We start from the raw sequence: 20,983 nt of genomic DNA on the forward strand, positions 1-20,983 counted from the left end.
GGCAGCTAAAAATAATTAATTAACAGCAACACTCCTTTAATGCTTGTCCCACATTAAGCTGCAAGTTTAATGAGGACAGCAGCAGGTATATTGTTTTCCCTGGTATATTCTCAACACTTAGCTCAGTACTCAGTGTATAGAAGTGCAATAAGTACTTGTCAAATGAATGAATGAATAAATGAATGAATACAACCTCTCCCCACCACACCCAGGTTTCAGCATAAATCTGTTCATATAACACACTCAGGGGCCAAGAAGGACAGACAGAAAGACCTTCTGGTTCTAGCTGTGGTATATTTCTTCCTGGGAACATATTGCCTTTTCTTGGTTGAGCCATGAGTCTCCAGGTTTTCTGTACACTGCAAACCATCCTTTCCCCTCCCCGAGGAACACATTCCCCAGTAAGAGGAAGACACCCCAAAGGCTTCCCCCATTGGGAAAGGCTGGGTGCTAACCACATCAGGTTAAATATATGGTTTGCATCCTGTTTGCTTTGAAGCACATCTGGCAGACATGCATCACAGGCTGGAAATCACCCCCTCACCCACTTACTCACTCTAGCCCCACTGGGCAACCCCCACAAACCGTGGCTGAAACAGCCTATCTAGATCCTGAAGTCCCCTCCCACCCCCAGTACCCCTCAATGCTTATATTTGGCCTTTGCCCAGTTCTAACAGGGGATGGTCTCACCAAAGCCTTGGGCAGCAGCCAGAAACCCTGGGGCTATGTAGTGTGGACTGTGGGCTGTGGCCAGGTGAGCACTGAACCAGGAGACCCAGGGTCTGCTCACTGTCTGCCTCTTCCTACCTCTCAAGCACTTAGCTCAGTACTTGGTGTATAGAAGTGCAATAAATACTTGTCAAATGAATGAATGATTTCACTTCTCTGAGCTTGTTTCCTTGCTGATAAAATGGGGGCAATGGAGTGATGATACCTGTGCTTCCCACCTCACCAGGTGGGTGTAAATGCCAAATAGGAAAATGGAGGTGAGTCTCTGCAATGGGCTGGACACCATGCAAGGCACTGGGGAAATCAAAATGAAGGAGACCAGTCCCTGCCCTCAAAGAAATTGAGTCAACACTAAACAAGCGAAGAGGCCCTCATAATACAGCATGCTACAGGAGTGAGAGGGTTGCTGCCAAGGGGGCCATGCCTCCCACGAAAAGACCTAATGCCAAGGGTCACAGACAGCCTTGAAGTGAGTAAAACATCACCAATGGGGAACTCAGGCCAACCTGCTCGTTGCTCTTGCACACTTGCTCTGTGACCTTGAGCAAATTACTTGCCCGCTCTGTGCCTCATTGAGATGGGAGGAATTCATGAATGAGCACATATGAGGTGCTTGGAATGGTTCTAGGGCAAAAAGTAGGGGCCAAGACAGTGTCAGCTATGATTACCGTTATTCTGTTTTTACTCCATTCAACAAATATGTACAGAGTCTGTGCTGGGCATGGGGAGTGTGTCGGTAAACCAAAAGGACTGAAAACCCTACTCTCGTAGAGCTTACATTCTGGAAGGGAAAGAAGCAAACCAAACAAGCACAGTAGTTAGTGTATTTGATGAGTAGGGGTGCTTTGTAAAAAAAGAAATCAGAAAGCGGGTATAAGGCGCTCCATCACTGTGGGACGGGTTCCCCAGGGAGGGTTCCAATGGGAGGCACCCAGTCAGGGAAGAGGCTGGGGTGAGCAAAGGCCTGGAGGAGGTGAGAGGAGCCATGGATTTGGCTGGAGAAAGTGGTCCTAACAGGAACAGCCGGGCCTTATCCTGTGTTGCTATTAATACATCTTCAGCTGCAAAATGGAAATGAGAAGTTGCTGTGAGGATTAAATTAGGTAACAAATGCCCAGCACATGGTGGGCACAGAAGAAATTCTAGTGCCTCTGCCACTCCCTTCTCATTCCGCAGGCCTCCTCACAGTTATTAGAAGTTTGGGTTCCCCAGGCCAGATTATGCTTCCTCTCTGGTGCAGGGCCTCTTCTGCTGGTCTCCCAGCGGCCCCTTGAGCACTGCATGGGCTGGGATCTGGAGGAGGGGCGGCAGGCTGCTGAGGGCCCTTGGGATGACCTGGGGATCTCAGACCAGAGCGTGGAGGGCAGACACTGGCCTGTTGCCTTCTAACTGTGGGATCTTGGCCAGGGAAAGTAATAACAGTTGTCACCTACACCAGCACATTTTATCGCTTAATCCTTCTCCTGCCCTGGGAGGCAGGTATGGAATGTGAGCCTCAGAGAGGTTCACACAGTGAGAAGATAGAAAAGCCGAGATCTGAGGCTAAGGTATGAGACTCCAAAACCCCTGTTCTCGGCAGGGTCGCCAGATTTACCAACAACAAACAAAAACAAAAGCAGTACACCAGCTTAAATTTGAATTTCAGATAAACAAGAAATAATTTTTAGAAGTACAGCCGTCCCTTGGTATCCCAGGGAGATTGGTTCCAGGACCCACAGATACCAAAATCTGAGGATGCTCAAGTCCCTCATATAAAATGACAGTGTTTGCATATAACCATATAACTGCCCATATACTTTAGCTGATCTCTGGGTTATCTACAATACCTAACACAATGTCAATGCTATGTAAATCATTGTTAGTTATGCAGTATTTTTTATTTGTATTATTCTTATTGTTTTTTAAAAATATTTTCTTATTTATTTATTTATTTTTTTTAAGACGGAGTCTGGCTCTGTCTCCCAGGCTGGAGTGCAGTGGCCGGATCTCAGCTCACTGCAAGCTCCGCCTCCCAGGTTTACACCATTCTCCTGCCTCAGCCTCCGGAGTAGCTGGGACTACAGGCGCCCGCCATCTCGCCCGGCTAATTTTTTTTGTATTTTTAGTAGAGACGGGGTTTCACCGTGTTAGCCAGGATGGTCTCGATCTCCTGACCTCGTGATCCGCCCGTCTCAGCCTCCCAAAGTGCTGGGATTACAGGCTTGAGCCACCGCGCCCGGCCATAAAAATATTTTCTATCTGCAGTTGGTTGAATCTATGGATAAATAACCTACAGATATGGAGGGCCAACTGTAGATTCCCAAATACTACATGACATGTTGATAGTAAAAAAGTATTTGTTGGCGGGGCATGGTGGTTTATGCCTATAATCCCAGCACTTTTGGAGGCCGAGGCAGGTGGATCTCTTGGTCAGGAGTTCAGGACCACCCTTACCAACATGACAAAACCCCATCTCTACTAAAAATACAAAAGTTAGCTGGGCGTGGTGGTACACGCCTGTAGTCCCAGCTACTCAGGAGGCTGAGGCATGAGAGTTGCTTGAACCTGGGAGGTGGCAGTTGCACTGAGCCGAGATTGTGCCACTGCACTACAGCCTGGGTGACAGAGTAAGACTCTATCTCAAAAAAAAAAAAAAAAAAAAGGCCGGGTGTTATGGCTCATGCCTGTAATTCCAGCACTTTGGGAGGCCAAGGTGGGTGGATCACCCGAGGTCAGGAGTTCGAGGCTAGCCTGGCCAACATGTTGAAACCCCGTCTCTACTAAAAATACAAAAATTAGCCGGGCGTGGTGGCAGGCACCTGTAATCCCAGCTACGTAGGAGCCTGAGGCAGGAGAATCGCTTGAACCAGGAGGTGGAGTTTGCAGTGAGCCGAGATCACGCCATTGCACTCCAGCCTGGGCAACGAGAGCAAATCTCCGTCTCAAAACAAAACAAAACAAAACAAAACCAGTATTCATTGTTTATCTGAAATTCAACTCTAACTGGGCATCCTGTATTTTTATCTGGCAACTCTAGCTCTCAGCCACTCTGCAGTACCGTCTCCCAGAATCAGAGGCCACTGCCTGTGGGGATGTTAGAAAAATTAGAGATGCCCAGCACAGTGGCTCACGGCTATATCCCCAGCACTTTGGGAGACCAAGGCAGGAGAATGGCTTGAAGCCAGGGGTTTGAGATGAGCCTAGGTAACACAGCAAGACCCCCACCTCTACAAAAAATACAAAAATTAGCTGGGCATAGTGGTGCTCGACTGTAGTCCCAGCTACATGGGAGGCTGAGGTGGGAGGATCGCTTGAGCCTGGGAGGTCGAGGCTGCAGCGAGCCATGATCGCACCATTGTGCTCCAGCCTGGGCAACAGAACGAGACCCTGTCTCAGAAAAAAAAAGAAAGAAAGAAAGAAAGAAAGAAAGAAAAAGAAAAAGAGAGAGAGAGAGAGAAAGAAAGAAAGAAAGAAAGAAAGAAAGAAAGAAAGAAAGAAAGAAAGAAAGAAAGAAAGAGTGAAGACACCAAGGGTGCCAACCAATTTTCCAACGATGCCCCTTGCTTGAGATTATTTCTCACTTGAAGTCGGATTGAAGCCCACCCCAGAAAGTAGGCAAAGGGCCCCCTGCTCTAGGTCCTGAGTTTTTGGGGACACAATCTGACCCTCTTCTGGTCAACCCCCTCCTCACAAAGAGAGGAGTCTGCAGGTCCAAGATACATCCACCCAGAACCTGCCTCCCCCACCACTCCCTAACCCTGGATTCTTGGAAGGCCCTGCCTAGCAGACCCTGAGCCCACTCGCAGGGTTTTGAGGGCCTCCCGTGGGCTGATCATACTGCTGGTGGAGGCACCACTGGCTGGAGCTACAGATAAAACACAGGATTCCCAGTTACATTGGAATTTCACATATATAAGGAACACTTTTTTAGTATAAATATTTCCAAATATTACAACCTTTCCCTGGGCCCAAGAAGTGGCCAGGGACTGCTGTTTGGTGGTGTGTGTTTGTGCAGGCTGGGTGTCCACACAGATATTGATGTCACTGGTGACCTCTCATGGTTCAAAATGGTGCCAAGAGTGGGAAGAGAAGCGGGCATGGGCTGTGATCTGGGAATATCATTTGGTCTCCACTGGGCCCACAAAAGCTAGGGCAGCCTGCTTATTCCAATTTATCTGCCTTCTCTTACCACCTCTGAGCTACCAGCCTGCACTCCCCAGAGGGAATGCTCTGAGCTGGGCAGTCAATGGCTGGCTGGCTCCTCTATGTGGGGAGACTCCAGTTGCACAGGCTGGGACACTCAACTCCACAGCCCCCAGCCCAGCCCAACCCAGCCCAGGACCCCCTCCTGCCCTCTGTTCCCCACTTATTCCCATGGCTTCCTCTATTCTCTCTTTCTTTCTTTTCTTTATTTTTTTATTTTTTATTTGCTTTTTGTGAGACAGAGTCTCCCTCTGTCACCCAGACTGGAGTGCAGTTGTACGATCACAGCTCACTGTGGCTTCAACATCTCGGATTCAAGAAATCCTCCCACTTCAGCCTCCTGAGTAGCTGGGACTACAGGCACACACCACCACACCTGGCTAATTCTTTGATTTTTTTGTAGAAACAGAGCCTCACTTTGTTACTCAGGCTGGTCTTGAACTCCTGGCCTCAAGCAATTCTCCTGCCTTGGCCTCCCAAAGTGTTGGGATTACAGGTGTGAGCCACTGCATCCAGCCCTCTCTTAATGTTTGCTTTACCCAGGAGGGTCAGAGGGCATCAGCCCCAGACATGGGCTGGAGAGACTGGGTCATGATTGCTTTGGTGCAGACAAGTCTGATCTGGCCAGCTCTGAGCTGACGGAGGTAGGAGTGAAGGCTGCGGGGACTTCCACTGGCCTCTTGACCTGTTCTAGAACCCTGTGGAAAATATGCTGCTCTCCTCTGGAGGAGCTTCCCAATGACTGAGGTGTGCTGGGGCTCTGCTCTGATGTCTCCCATGCCCTGCATGGGCCTCGATCCTGTGCATACATGCACATATATGTAAAGTGCTTAGAACGGTACCCAGCACATGTGAACACTGAATGTGTTGGCTATTATCATTAGCATTACTTACAAATGACACAGTCACCAACTTTTTTTTTTTTGAGACTGAGTTTTGCTCTTGCTGCACTCCAAGGCTGGAGTGCAATGGCATGATCTCGGCTCACTGCAACCTCCGCCTCCCAGGTTCAAGCGATTCTCCTACCTTAGCCTCAGGAAAGTAGCTGGGATTACAGGTGTCCGCCACCACACCCAGCTAATTTTTGTATTTTTAGTAGAGATGGGGTTTCACCATGTTGGCCAGCCTGGTCTCGAACTCCTGACCTCAGATGATCCACCTGCCTCAGCCTCCCAAAGTGCTGGGATTACAGGTGTGAGCCACTGCGCCTGGCCAATCACCCACTTTTATGTTCCTCTTACTCACTGGACAGTGAGTTCCGTAGGGGCTGGGGTCGTGTTTGGTTTAGTAGTCTTAGTGTCTAGTACAAACACATATGTGTTCAATAAATGTCTCTCTGATGAAAACAATGGACAAGGATAGGCTCAGTGGCTCATGCCTGTAGTCCCAGCACTGTGGGAGGTCGACATGGAAGGATTGCTTGAAGACAGGAGTTCAAGACAAGCCTGGGCAACACAGCAAGACCCCATCTCTATAAAAAAAATTTAAAAATTAAAATAATGAAAAAAGGAAAACAATGGATAGTCTTTAATTATTCTGGCTTTGTGTACCTGAATTTTCTCTCCCCGCTATTGGTGTCAATTGGGTCACAATAAAATGCCACTGACTCTTATGCCCCTTTCCCGGGGCCTCAGGCCCCTGCCACCTCCCTGCTCCCTTGCCCCCACCCCCAGACACCTGGATCTCTGCCATCCCAATGGCCCCATGGTGTGTCACCAGCCACTGCCACAGGTTGCTTGGCCCTCAGGTGTCAGGGGCTCTAGACCGTGAGGATAGACGAGTCTCCCCTTGGGGTTACGTGTGGTAGGAGGGGCCAGAGCCCCATTCGTAGGAATGGTGATCCCATTTTGTGTCAAGTCCTCTTCCTGAGGCTCAGACTAGCACTGGGCTGGAAAGACCCCTCTTCCAATGGCCTGCAGGTCACTTTGCCCCGCTGATGGCAGGCTTGGTTACCCATCTCCTTCCTGGGGTGAGTCTGCTCCCTGGAGGCTGGAGGCTCTGGGAACTTGGAGCAAAACTTCTTCTGTTTTTTTTTGTTTTTTGTTTTTTTGAGACAGAGTTTCACCCTTTTTGCCCAAGCTAGAGTGCAGTGGCGCAATCTTGACTCACTGCAACCTCCACCTCCTGGATTCCATCGATTCTCCTACCTCAGCCTCCCAAGTAGCTGGGATTACAGGAGCATGCCACCATACCTGGCTTATTTTTGTATTTTTAGTAGAGACGTGGTTTCACCATGTTGGCCAGGCTGGTCTTGAACTCCTGACCTCAGGTGATCTGCCCACCTTGGCCTCCCAAAGTGCTGAGATTACAGGCATGAGCCACTGCGCCCAGCCTGGAGCAAAACTTCTGTAGGTTGGCCCCGCCAGCCAGACACATCTGAATCCTACCTTAGACCCACGTTACCCTGGGGAGCCATAGGCACACACACCTCCACATACATGATCACACCCACTCACACCCTCCCACACACACTCACACCCTCCCTCCCCTGATTCACTCTACTGACAGCAGCTCACAGATAAGTCACAGTGTGACTAACCCACAAAGCACACACTGTACTGGGTTGTTTACTACCTAGGAGCACCAGTTTAGGAGGAGCATGGCAGATTTAAAACCTCTTTTCACCCTTTTTCAAGCTCAGCACTGTTTCCTCTTATTCTAGACCCCCGCATCCCTTCTGCTCCCCACAACCTAGAGCACCTGCTTTTTGCAAGTGGAACCCCCACACCATCAACAACACCTCCAAAGACCCAGAGCTAGGAAGGCCCAACCCCTTCCCAGGGCAGGCTGGGAGGACAGAAAGGCTTCACATGCCCCCTGCCGTCTCTGGATGCTCTGCTGGATTCTTGAGCCTGGGGGCACCTGGGAGAGTGTCACAAGGACATGAGCTCAGGCCGGGCATGGTGGCTCACGTCTGTAATCCCAACACTTTGGGAGGCTGAGGTGGGCAAATCACTTGAGGTCAGGAATTCGAAACCAGCCTGCCCAATAATGGTGAAACCCTGTCTACTAAAAATACACAAATTAGACAGGTGTGGTGACTTGCACCTGTAGTCCCAGCTACACGGGAGGCTGAGGCAGGAGAATCACTTGAACCTGGGAGACAAAGGTTGCAGTGAGCAGAGACTGTGCCACTGCACTCTGCAGTCTAGGCAACAGAGCAAGACAGTCTCAAAAAAAAAAAAAAAAAAAGAAAGAAAGAAAGAAAGAAAGAAAGAAAGAAAGAAAGAAAGAAAGAAAGAAAGAAAGAAAGAAAGAAAGAACGAACGACATGAGCTCAGAAGCAGGGATCTAAGGCTCCCTTTGCTCCGCCCATCTGGGTGCATCTGTGGGGCCCAGGCCTGAGGTGCCTACCTCTGCCTGCAGTGACTTCTCAGCCCCAGGCCCAGAACTATGCCCTGCCCTGTGGCTCTGTTTCTTTGTCTCTTTCTCAGCTCTCCTCCATCCTCCCCCATCCTTATCTAGTCTCCCTCCCACCCTACCCGCTGCACCTGGTCCTTCCTGTTCCTCCCTGGCCTTCTTGCAGGCTTCGTCACTTGCTTCCTGGCTGCTCTTTCTTTGCCCGGCAACTGGTGGCCCCATCCATGGCCCCTGAAGGGCAGGGCCTTTCAGAAATCCGCTTCTGAGAAGGAACCATGCTCAATCCTGCGGGACAGAAGGGGCAGATGGGGGAGGGGGAGATGACAAAAATAGCTCCTTGGCTGAGCAGGGAACAGAGAGTGGGAGCATCAGGGATGGGAGCAGACAGCGAGAGGAAGGGGAGCCAGAGCTAGGAGGTCAGCAAGGCAGGGACAAGCAGAAGAAGAAACTACCACCTGACAGTGATGATGTCTGGGCCTGGAGTGGGGCTGGGGAGAAGACCCTCTCCAGGTCTCTGCAGGGAGTCCCCTGGATTTCCCATGTCTGGAATCTCTCTTCAGATCAGTGACAGTCAATGGGGCCTCCCAGGTACCTGGATTCGGGACTCCCCCTGGGGCTTCTCGAGAGCAGATGGTGGGCCCTACAGACACTGCGGTTGGCCTTAGAACAGTCAACCCTGGGCACATGTGTCCATTCCATTCCCATTTACTGAGTGCCCATAGGGAGCTGGGCATGGTGCTGTGGTAGGGGCTCCCTGTCTGGAGGTCCTGAAGAGGCCCTCTCCTTCGGCCTCTAGGTGTACCACATGTGCCTCCCTCAAACACAGCACTAATTTTGGGCTCAGCAGCAAACAGGGCTTCATCCCTGTCTCACTCCCAGAGCACTCAGTCCAGGGGAGACACAGGGCTAAGCAGGCCATTACAACCAGAGAATGGAGGATACAAGGTATGGTGGGACTTGGGGCTCAGCACCTACCCCAGTGCTCTGGTGGACTGATTGTTAGTTTAGACCAGATTTTGATTACTATGTAATCTGATCCCTATCTCCCTTGCCAACCTCTTTCCCACTGGGCCTGTCCTGGAAACACACACACCAATACACCCTCTCCTGTTAAGCAAGTCCCATTCAGTCCTCAAGCAAAGATCAGCTCCCACTCTGCACCTCTGCAACACCTTTGCCTTCAAGTGAATGCCCCTTGCCTTCAGCCTGCCCAAATCTCCACATCCTTCTGAACCCAGCTTGGGTGCCCATACCTGTAAAGTCCCTGACCATGAAAAGTCATTCCTTGCCCTGGCCCATCAGTCACAGCCTGTGCCCGGCAGGCATGGATTGCTGCCCGTTATTCCATGTAGGTCCTCCCCAGTGACGGCTATGCTGCCCAAGGACAAGGGCATGTCTTATACAGTTTTTCCTGAGGCATAAATAAGCTTCATAATCATGGTTATGATCTTCTTTTTACCATTATTCATATGCATGAATTTTCCCACAGAAAGAAGGACATTGAATGTGACTTAAACGTGCCATATGCTCCTTGTACATTATTTCATTTAATCTCCATCACACCTCTTGGATGGACACTGTAACTCCCCCCTTCTTTTTTTGTTTTCTGCGACAGAGTCTTGGTCTGTCACCCAGGCCGGAGTGCAGTGGTGCAGTCTCGGCTCACTGCAACTTCCACCTCCCCGGTTCAAGCGATTCTCCTGCCTCAAGCCTTCCAAGTAGCTGGGACTACAGGCATGCGTCACCAAGCCCAGCTAGCTTTTGTATTTTTAGTAGAGACGGGGTTTCACTGTGTTGGCCAGGCTGCTCTTGAACTACTGACCTCACGTGATCCATCTGCCTTGGCCTCCTAAAGTGCTGGGATTACAGGTGTGAGCTGCCACACCCGGACCCTGTAACTCCTATTTTAAAGAGGAGGGAATGGCAGCTTGGGGCACAGCAAAAGCAGCAAGACTAGATTAAGCACCATTTGATGCAGTTGGTCCCTCTCTCCCGCTTGAAGCTATCTCTTCTGGGATAAGCCTTTCGTGGCTTTCCTCCTACCTCCCTGATTGTGCCTTCTCTTCTCCTGGGCTACTGAAGAGTGCAGTGCTCAAGGCTCAGCCCTCGTCCTTTTCCCATCTGCACTCCCACTCTCATGATCTCATTCACCATCTGCAGAATGACACCTCAAACTTACATTTCTAGTGCAGACCTTTCTCCCATAATCCTGACTTGTATACATAACTGCCTGCTAGGCTTACCCAGCTGGAGTCTGGCAGACATTTCCAGTGGACCAGACGGAAGGCAGTGCTCCTGAGCTCCCCTGTATTAGACTGTTTTACTTTTTCTTTCTTTCTTTTTTTTTTTTTTTTTGAGATGGAGTTTCACTCTTGTTGCCCAGGCTGGAGTACAATGGTGTGATCTTGGCTCACTGCAACCTCTGCCTCCTGAGTTCAAGTGATTCTCCTGCCTCAGCCTCCCAAGTAGTTGGGATTACAGGTATGTGCCACCATGCCTAGCTAATTTAGTATTTTTAGTAGAGACAGGGTTTCTCCATGTTGGTCAGACTGGTCTTGAACTCCTGACCTCAGGTGATCCACCCACCTTGGCCTCCCAAAGTGCTGGGATTACAGGCATGAGCCACCGCACCCAGCCGGTATTAGTCTGTTTTCACACTGCTGAAAAAGACACACCCGAGACTGGACAATTTACAAAAGAAAGAGAGGTCCAAGTAGCTGGAACTACAGGCATGGGTCACCAAGTTTCATTAAATGGACTTACAGTTTCATTAAACTGGGTCACCAAGTTTCATTAAATGGACTTACAGTTTCATTAAACACAATCATGGCAGAAGGCAAGGAGGAGCAAGTCACATCTTACATGGATGGCAGCAGGCAAAGAGAGAGAGAGAGCTTGTGCAGGGAAACTCCCTTTTTAAAACCATAAGATCTCATGAAACTTATGCACATCATGAGAACAGCACAGGAAAGACATGCCCCCATGATTCAGTTATCTCCCACCAGGTCCCTCCCACAACACATGGGAATTATGGGAGCTAAAAGATGAGATTTGGGTGGTGACACAGAGCCAAACCATGTCATCCCCCACCCCTCCAAAGCCTGCCCCCAGCCTCTGCCTGAGCCCCCATAGCCTCCAGTCTGGGTATCATGCTGGGCTCCAAGAGCTGCTCTCCCATTTCCCACCTGCTTGCTCAGCAGTGGGAGGCATCCTTTACAAAGAGAAGACAGGCCACTGTCACACCCTAAGTGATGTAGCCCCCACCCTTGGACAATCCCTTGGTCTCCTATTCTCCATATCACCCCCTCCACTCCAGCTTCCTGGTCTCCAGCTGTTGCTCAAATACACAGGCCTGTTCCCTCCTGCCTCAACTCTGGAGACATGGTGTTCTCTCTGCCTACCACATGGGCAGCTCCTTCACTTCCCTGACCACTCTCTTAAGATTGTAGCCCCAACCTCAGCCATACATGTGCTCCTGATCCCCCTTTCCCTGCTCTATTTTGCCTTTATTCCACAGCCTTAGGACCTAATTTACTTCCTTTTTAGGGTTATTATTTATTACCTCCCCATCTCCCACCAGAAGCAACCCATGATCAGGGATCTGTCTTTTTGCTTCACTGCTGTGTTCCAAGCACCTATAACAATATCTAGCACATAGTGGGTGCTCAGTAAATACTGAACGAAAGAATGAACAGATTATTCCATTCTCCCGTTTCACTTCTCTGTATGCTGGAACTTCATGAGGCTGTATCTGGGAAGCTGGCCAGATGGACATGCTATATTTTCTTAGCTTAGTGACCTGGGAACAAAGAAGGGAAAGCCTTAGAAAGCCAGGAAGCTGCTGGGACACGTTTGGCTGGTCCCACTTTTAAAAACAAAAACAAACAAACAAAAAACAAAAACAGCCACTCCGATTGGGCTGAGCTCTGATGGGCCCAGCTGTGACCTCTGCACACAGTAACACCTCCCTTATCACCCTCCTGTCTTAAACCCCAGGGGCTCAGCTGAGCTTGTCACCCAACCTGCTTGTGTCACTTAGCCTGCAGCATGCCCCACCTACTGCCCCAACCTGTTTCCTCCCATTCATTCCACCCGCAGCTTCTCCGAACACCTCCCTGCGAGGAGCTGCCTCCCAGTTCCACTCACACTCACAGATCAAAGGAGGTCTGCTTTGATCTGAACTAGCACTGGGTACAGGCAACTGAAACACCCACCCCACACGCGCGCACACACACACCCTCTGAGGGTTCTATCACAGGAACTGCTATGAAGGCAGGTTGATTCCATTCAAATCCTAGCTCCATTCCTAACTAGCTTTGTGAGTGAGGACAAGTCTGCTGTGCTCCCAGGGCTTTAATTTCCTCATCTGTAAGGAGGGAAATAATGCTGCCTTTGGGGTTACTGTGAGGATTAAAAGAGATTGTATTTGCAGAGAATCCAGCAGTGCACCTGGCACCCAAGGGTGCTAAATAATGGTCAGTAGTCTCACACACCCCTACCTCTTGAGAGTCCAGCATGTGCCAAACACTGTTAATGGTGCTGGTGAGCAGCCAGCCCCATGGTGGGTGGGGGCGGGGGCACTCCTCTTAATGAACAGCATCTAGATGAAGGGCTGCAACGCAGAATGGCTACTGGAATTCAGCCTCTGGGTGGCAAGGAAATAGAGGAGACAATGTGACTTGGGATTGGGGGAATCCTGGAAGTTATCTTAACTTCTTGCTGAGAAGTGAGTGACATTTATCAAGGAGAAATTAACAGCTGGTGTTCTAAAAAGACTTGAGGCTCGGCCGGGCGCGGTGGCTCAAGCCTGTAATCCCAGCACTTTGGGAGGCCGAGACGGGCGGATCACGAGGCCAGGAGAGCAAGACCATCCTGGCTAACACTGTGAAACCCCGTCTCTACTAAAAAATACAAAAAAACTAGCCGGGCGAGGTGGCGGGCGCCTGTAGTCCCAGCTACTCGGGAGGCTGAGGCAGGAGAATGGCGTGAACCCGGGAGGCGGAGCTTGCAGTGAGCTGAGATCCGGCCACTGCACTCCAGCCCGGGGGACAGAGTGAGACTCCGTCTCAAAAAAAAAAAAAAAAAAAAAAAAAAAAAAAAAAAAAAGACTTGAGGCTCATTCGCAAAACCCATGGAGAGAGGGAGGGTTTGGGGATTAGGTAACCCTGGGTTCAACTCTCAGTTCCATAGAAAAAGTCTGGAAGGATACACACTTCTCTGCGTAGGACTCGCTTTCTTCCCAGACCTTTCATCTACATCCTGTTGGCAATGGGAGTCACAATAGGCTGCCACCTTTGGGCACCTGCACCTCTGAAACCCATGGGCAGTGAGGGTGAATGGCTATTCACCCCTGAGTGGCTGCATTTTGAGGGTTTCCTCTCTAGAGGTGCTTTTGTGCTGTGTCTGTGCTCACTGGCACGGCATACTTTTGCTATGCTATAAGCTATGAAACTTCTGACCTCATAGGTAGCTGAGCTAGGTGAGCTCTACCAGAGGAAGGCTGACATTTCCAAATGTCTTTTTTGTTTTTTGTTGTTGTTTTTTTTTTTTTTTTTTTTTTGAGACAAAGTCTTGCCCTGTTGCCCAGTCTGGAGTGTAGTGGCGTGATCTCGGATCACTGCAACATCTGCCTCCTGGGCTCATGTGATCCTCCCACTTCAACCTCCCCAGTAACTGGGACTACAGGCATGCACCACCATGCCCAGCTAATTTTTGTACTTTTTTCTAGAGATGGGGTTTCATCATGTTGTCCAGGCTGGTCTCAAACTCCTGGCCTGAAGTGATCCTCCTGTTTTGGCCGCCCAAAGTGTTGGGATGACAGACAGAGCCACTGCACCTGGCCCCAAATGTCTTTTTAAAACACTGTGTAACAGTCAACACTTTCAAGTGTCTTTGAAACAACAAAAAAAGGAAAACCAGAGCAGCCTGTGTGACTGTAAAACTCCAGGCAAAGTCAGGGAGGCTAAGCTGCCTTTCCCCACATCTGCCTGGCTTCCATACTCTGCTCCTCACTCTCCTTGTGCCCAAGTTCCACATTTAAATCACATATTTATACTGCAGAATGAAGATGGGCAAAATTTTTAAAATCACATATTTAAATACTCAGTTTTGCATAAAATAGACTATAAAAATAAAGCTTGTGATGTTTCCAATGGATTATCAAAATTCCTTAATCTCCTTCTTTTCTCTAATATTTTATAGGGAAACTGATTTTTATTTTTGTTCTTTTGAGACACAGGCTCAGTCTGTTGCCCAGGCTGGAGTGCAGTGGCACAACCACAGCTTACTACAGCCTCTATCTCCTGTACTCAAGCAATCCTCCTGCCTGAGCCTCCCGAGTAGCTAGGACTACAGGCACACATCACTGTGCTCAGCTAATTTTAAATTTTTTGTAGAGACAGTCTTGCTATGTTGCCCAGGCTGGTCTCCAACTCCTGGCTTCAAGCAATCCTCCTGCTTTGGCCTCCCGGAATGCTGGGATTACAAGTGTGAACTACTGTGCCCAGCTGATAAATGCATTTTAAAATTACACAAGTGTTTTTTAAAACATGGCCCTAGAGTCCTTTTGTACCACATCTTGTGTGTGTATGGGTATGTGTCTAATCCCACTTCCTCACTTACCTGTGACCCAGCACAAGGTGCTTAATTCCCTGAGCCTCACCCCTAACACCCATTGGACATTCCTGCCGTAAGAATCCATTGGGTATCTTCTAGGTCAGGCATTCTTCCAGGCCCTGGGTATGGAGTGAACAAAATGAATGAGGCTTAACCAGGTATGTGGGGAAGCCAGACAATAAATCATGTATGTCCCATCATTTTAAACATTCAGAAGAAAAAGAAAGCAAAGAAGAGGCAGAGTGACCTGCCTTTCGAGCTGCTGTGTGGATAGTGCTACCTGCCATGCCTGTATACTCCTCTGGTCTCCTTGGCTTACCTCATCATCCCCCACAGTCCCCTGACCACAGGTGGAACACCCCACCCACACTCCTTACATTATTATGTATTTTCCTTTTATCTTTTCAGCAGAAACCCAGGATAGGAATGGCAGGGGACATGGGGAGTAGGAATGGGAGAGGACCTCAGGGACACTTTGTTTTTCGAGACAGGGTCTTGCTCTGTTGCCCAGGCTGGGGTGCAGTGGCACATCTAGCTCCCCAGCCCCTCTGGTCCTTGACCACCTTGCTTCTAGTGGGCTTGTCCTTCATCTCGCCTCAGCCACTCACTCTTGTGGCCATGCCTTAGGTATGTTATTACCAAGAACTCCATAATCTCAATTTCATGCCTCCCACTCTGACCATCGCCTCATATCTTCCCCGTTTACTCCCTCTGGGACACCAGCTCCAATAATTCTTCAGTCCCTCAAGACTTACCCACCTTCCCCTTTTCCTTCACCTCCCCACTTTCCTTCTCATCCAGTTTAGATGATCTCATCATCATCATAATCACTCATCTCCGTACATCCTCAACTCCTTTGACTCCTCTTCCTTCACTCTGCTCTTCTGGAAAAACACCAGCTTTGATTGAATCTAGCTCTCTACCTATTTATTTATTCAGAGACAGAGTCTCACTGTGTCTCCCAGGCTGGAGTACAGTGGCGTGATCTCAGTTCACTCCAACCTCCACCTCCTGGGTTCAAGCAATTCTCATGCCTCAGCCTCCCCCATAGCTGGGATTACAGGCGCACATCATCATGCCAGGCTAATTTTTGTATTTTTAGTAGAGAAGGGGTTTTGTCACGTTGGCCAGTGTCTCGAACTCCTGACCTCAGGTGATCTGCCTGCTTCGGCCTCCCAAAGTGCTAGGATTACAGGTGTGAGCCACCACACCTGGCCTCTCTACTTATGTAACAGCTGCATCACAATAGCTAAATGTGTCTAGAAAATATAAACCATGGCCAGGCATGGTGGCTCACACCTATAATCCCAGCTATCAGGGAGGCTGAGGCATAAGAATTGCTTGAGCCAGAGAGGCAGAAGTTGCGATGAGCTGAGATTGTGCCACTGCACTCCAACTTGGGTGACAGAGCAAGACTCTGTCTCAAAAAATTTTTTCAAAAATAGAAAATATTGACCAGGAGCAGTGGCTCACACCTGTAATCCCAGTACTTTGGGATTCCAAGGCAGGTGGATCACTTGAGGTCAGGAGTTCAAGAGCAGCCTGGCCAACATAGTGAAAGTTCGTCTCTACTAAAAATACAAAAATTAGCAGGCATGGTGTCACGTGCCTATAATCCCAGCTACTGGGGAGGCTGAGGCTGAGACAGGAAGAATTTGCCTTTGACCTGGGAGCGAGGGTTGCAGTGAGCCAAGATTGGTACCATTTGCAACTCCAGCCTGGGTGAATAAGCAAATAAGCAGAGACTCCTTCTAAAAAAAAAATATATAGTATATACCAGGTACGCGCACAACGACGACCCAGCACGACCCCACACGGGCGGGGCCCACGATAGTATATCTATTAGCGGGTATAATATATATATATATACATACACATATGTGTGCGTGTGTGTGTGTGTGTGTGTGTATCTCAACCATGCTAACTGGCCTTTATTTTTTATTTTTATTTTTTTGAGACAGGGTCTCATTCTGTCACCGAGGCTGGAGTGCAGTGGCCTGATGTCAGCTCACTGCAACCTCCACCTCCCACCTCCCTTGAGAGTGATCCTCCCACCTCAGCCTCCCGAGTAGCTGGGAATACAGGTGTGCACCACTATGCCTGGTTAATTTTTGTATTTTTTATAGAGAAAAGCTTTCACCATGTTTCTCAGGCTGGTCTTGAACTCCTGGACTCAAGCCATCTGCCTTCCTCAGCCTCCCAGAGTGCTGGGATTACAGGTGTGAGCCACTGTGCCCAACCTAGCCTTGCTTTAAATCATAGTCAACTAATGTCAAAAATCCTTCACTTAGAAACTAGAGTCCATGCTCTCTTATCTACCCAAGGATCCTACTCCAGCAGTTGTCCTTTCTTTCTCCTTCATCACCAAATTTTCACCCTCTATCAGATCACTGTCATTATCTTACAAATACGTTATTTCTCCTATCTGAAAAATGGCCCTCTCCTAATCTCACATCCACTACCGGCTACTGCCCCATTTCTTGCTCCACTGTCTCCAGTTCGTATCCTCCTGTTCTCTCCAAGCCCCACTTAAATCAGGCTTTTCCCTTCATATCGCCACAAAACAGGCCTTCTCAACGCCACCAATTACTTGGCAAATACTCAGCTCTCTGTTTCTGTCTGACTTTGTCTCAAAATGTTTAAACCCAGTCAATTGTTCATTCATTGGGATGCTGCCCTCCCCTCTCCTGGCTTGCCTCCTACCTCACTGGCTGCCCCCTTTGTGGTGTCCTTTGCTGGCTCCTCTTTATTTTCCTGACCCCCCAAACATTGGAGTGTCTTTGGACTTCCTATCTTCTCAAGAGCCCATGTTGGTGGTTGTGAATTTAAAATAAGGCCAATTTCAACCAGGTTTATGGCTTTAAATACCTCCTCTAGGCCAGGCATGGTGGTTCACGCCTGTAATCCCAGCACTTTGGGAGACTGGGGCAGGTGGATCACCTGAGGTTAGGAGTTTGAGACCAGCCTGATCAACATGGTGAAACTTCATCTCTACTAAAAATTTTAAAATTAGCCTGGCATGGTAGCACACGCCTGTAGTCCCCACTACTCAGGAGGCTGAGGCAGGAGAATTGCTTGAACACAGGAGGTGGAGGTTGCAGTGAGCTGAGATCATGTCACTGCACCCCAGCCTGGGGAACAGAGCAAGACTCCATCTCAAAATAAACAAACAAATAAATACCTACTTTAGCTGACGACTCCTAAATTGGCCTTTCCAGCCAAATTATTCCCCTACCTTCTAGGTTTGAACATCCAAATGTCTATTTAACATCTCCCCTGGCATGTTCAATAGTCATCTCAAATCTAACATAGTGAACACAAAACTCCTGATCTTTCTCCCCAAAATCCGCTTTTCTTGTAGTTCCCCCATCTCTGTAAGTGGCAAATCCATCCTTCCAACTGTTTGGGCCAAAAAGCTTAGAGTCATCTCTGCCTCCTTAGTTTCTTTCATATGCACATCTAATCTGTCAGGAAACCCTGACAATTCTCCCAGTGTATCTTGAATCTGGCAACTTCTCGCCATCTACACTACTGGGACTAGTCTGAACCTGACCTTGCCCTTGCCCACCTTCATTCTGTCCTCAACAATGCAGTCAGAGGATCCACTTCAAACATGTCAGATTAGGTCATTACTCAGTTCAAAGCCCTTGAATGGCAGCTGAAAACCCTCCATCTCTTTCAGAATAAAAGCCAGTGTGCAAATGCTCTAGTGTTTCTTTGATCCTAGCTTTATCTCCGACTCTGTTTCAGCCACACTGGCCTCCTTGTTCCTGATCGTGGACCTCTGCAGGGCTCTTCACCTGGCATGTGCTTCCCCCAGATGTGTGGCTTGTCCTTTCTCTTCTTTTAGGCCTTTGCTCAAATAGCACATCATTAGTGATGCTTTCTTTGCTCATCCTTATAAAATGGGAACTACTTCCCCTCCCAGCTTTATTTTTCTCCTTAGCACTTCTCAATCTGACTTACTATACATTTTGCTCATCTCCCCCTACCAGAATGTAAGTTCCACAAGGGTAGGGCTTGTATGTGGTTCACTGGAGTATCCTCAAAGCCTAGAGCGATGCCTAGCCCACAGCAGGCATTCAACACTATTTGTTGCATTAATTCAGGAGCTAGGTGTGGAGGTCACAGGTGTGAGATGAGGCTGAGAGGTGGGCAGGAGCCAGACCGGCAGGCCTCGTAGGTCTTGCTAAAGATCTGGAGGAGGTTGAAATGATCATGGCTATGTTTGGGAAAGTCCCCTGGGCTCCAGGAGAGACAACACTTTCTAGAAAGGTGATTCTTGCCTTTGTGGAGTTTTGCGTGGGCAGGTTTGAAGATTCGTTTTCTGGAAAGGCAGCTCCTACTTAGAAGGGGTAGGGGGAGGAGCTCTGGGACTAAGGAGGTCTCTGCATTTTGACAAGACTACCACATGGGGCTGTAATTATGGGTAATCAGCCCTGTGCTTCTGAGTTAGCAGCTCAATCAAGCCCTTTAAGGTGACAGGTTGCAGCACCGCCTCCTCCCTCCAAGCCTCCATGCTGGGAGCCTGCTCCGCCCTGCTGAGGGCTCACGTCTCAAGAGCATCAGGATATGCCAGATGCAGCATTCTGCCACCTCCCTGCCACCCACTCTCATCCCTCCCTTTCCTCCTGCACTCCTCAGTCTGAAGAGACTTTAGTGGAGATCAAGTCCAAGGGGCAAGAGGCCAGCTGAGCTTCTCAGTCTTGCAGACAGTCGGGGAGGAGCCACCTAGGCACAGGAAGAGATAGGCACTGAGCAGAGAGCAGGCGGCACATGCAGACCCTCTCGGGCTGGGGCCACCGGGAGCCACAAGGCACAACCTGGGAGCAGCTTTCATTGAAAAGCTGCCTCTCCCCAACATTCCAGCTATCCAAACAACTAGACTCTTTATTCAGAGTCTCCTAGGCCTGCTGGGCTCCTTGGACTAAATTTGCCTTCTGCACATTCCTTGAGGGTTTTAATAACCTACCAGTAAGAACAACAAGTCCATTTCTACTAACCTAATAAGTCAAGCCAAGGTGGAAATACCTTTCAAGGGCCCCTCCCTTCCCAATTCAGCTGGACTTTCATTGCAGAAGGAAGCAAAGTTAAATTTGGGTTTGCTGTTGAGATGCACTTAACTATTTAGTTTTGCCAAGGAAGCGGGTGGGGAGATCACAGCTGGCAAGGCAGAATGTTCCGTTCCCAGGCACTCAGGGGTTCAGAATTCTTTCCTACCCTCTCACGTGCTGGCTTGTAGGATTTCTGCCAGCTGCTGACCTCCCGGGACCTGCTCTGGTGGCCTTGCCAGGCACGTACCACCTCATGAGACTGCAGGTCCTTGAGGAGGACACCAGGGCCTGCTTGGGCTTGCTCTGTCACCAACTACAGGTTACAGGGCAATCCCACATGGGGCATCCTCCAAGTACAGAGATACTGGTGACAAAGGAGACTAGATAGGAGGAAGCTCCCAGAAGATCACAGTCCAGACAAGATAATCAGCGGTTCAGACAGAAGCCAGTCTCTCTCTGGCCCCTCCGTCTCCACTCCCAGCTCAGCAGCCATGTCCATCCAGCCTTTCCATTCTCTCCTAGCCCAAGAAAAGTTTCTCTTTTCCCAGTTCCTACTCATGAAAACCTAAATATAGTGAACTTGATTCATTGGCTGATAGATTCACCTGTGGGGAGAAAAACTTTTGTTCACTTTTGGGGAATGGAAAGAAGGGGAAGGCAGGGCAGAAACTGCATTTTGAGTTCCTTCTGTCCTATGTTAGTTATCCTGGTGTTTGGAAGATACCCCACTACCTGAGCTTGCAACTGGAAGGATTTGGGTTTGAATCCCAACTTGCCCTGTGTTGACTGTTTGGCTCTGAGCAAGCTATTTAGCATCCCCAGGCCTCTGCAGCTACAACTGTAAAGTGGGGACAAGGGTTCCTTCCTTCAAGGGCTTCTGCAAGGACTAAGGTGACTGCAAAAGTAATTGTGGTGTTCTTTTTTTTTTTTTTTTTTGAGACGGAGTCTCACTCTGTCACCCAGGCTGGAGTGCAGTGGCCGGACCTCAGCTCACTGCAAGCTCCGCCTCCCGGGTTTACGCCATTCTCCTGCCTCAGCCTCCC

General features: G+C 49.2%; 1 long non-coding RNA gene across 1 annotated transcript; it reads right to left on the reverse strand.

Annotated features, from left to right (window-relative positions):
* Positions 1-1,722: 1,722 nt before the first annotated feature.
* On the reverse strand, positions 1,723-12,908 carry LOC108515866 (uncharacterized). The gene is made up of 3 exons (XR_001881654.1): positions 12,771-12,908; positions 8,403-8,556; positions 1,723-1,790 (listed from the first exon to the last, which is right to left on the reverse strand). It is a non-coding gene; the product is annotated as an uncharacterized LOC108515866 (long non-coding RNA).
* Between the last annotated feature and the right edge of the window lie 8,075 nt (positions 12,909-20,983).

The sequence above is a fragment of the Rhinopithecus bieti genome, unplaced genomic scaffold, assembly GCF_001698545.2.
Source record: "Rhinopithecus bieti isolate Rb0 unplaced genomic scaffold, ASM169854v2 scaffold_35166, whole genome shotgun sequence".
Classification (NCBI taxonomy): domain Eukaryota; kingdom Metazoa; phylum Chordata; class Mammalia; order Primates; family Cercopithecidae; genus Rhinopithecus; species Rhinopithecus bieti.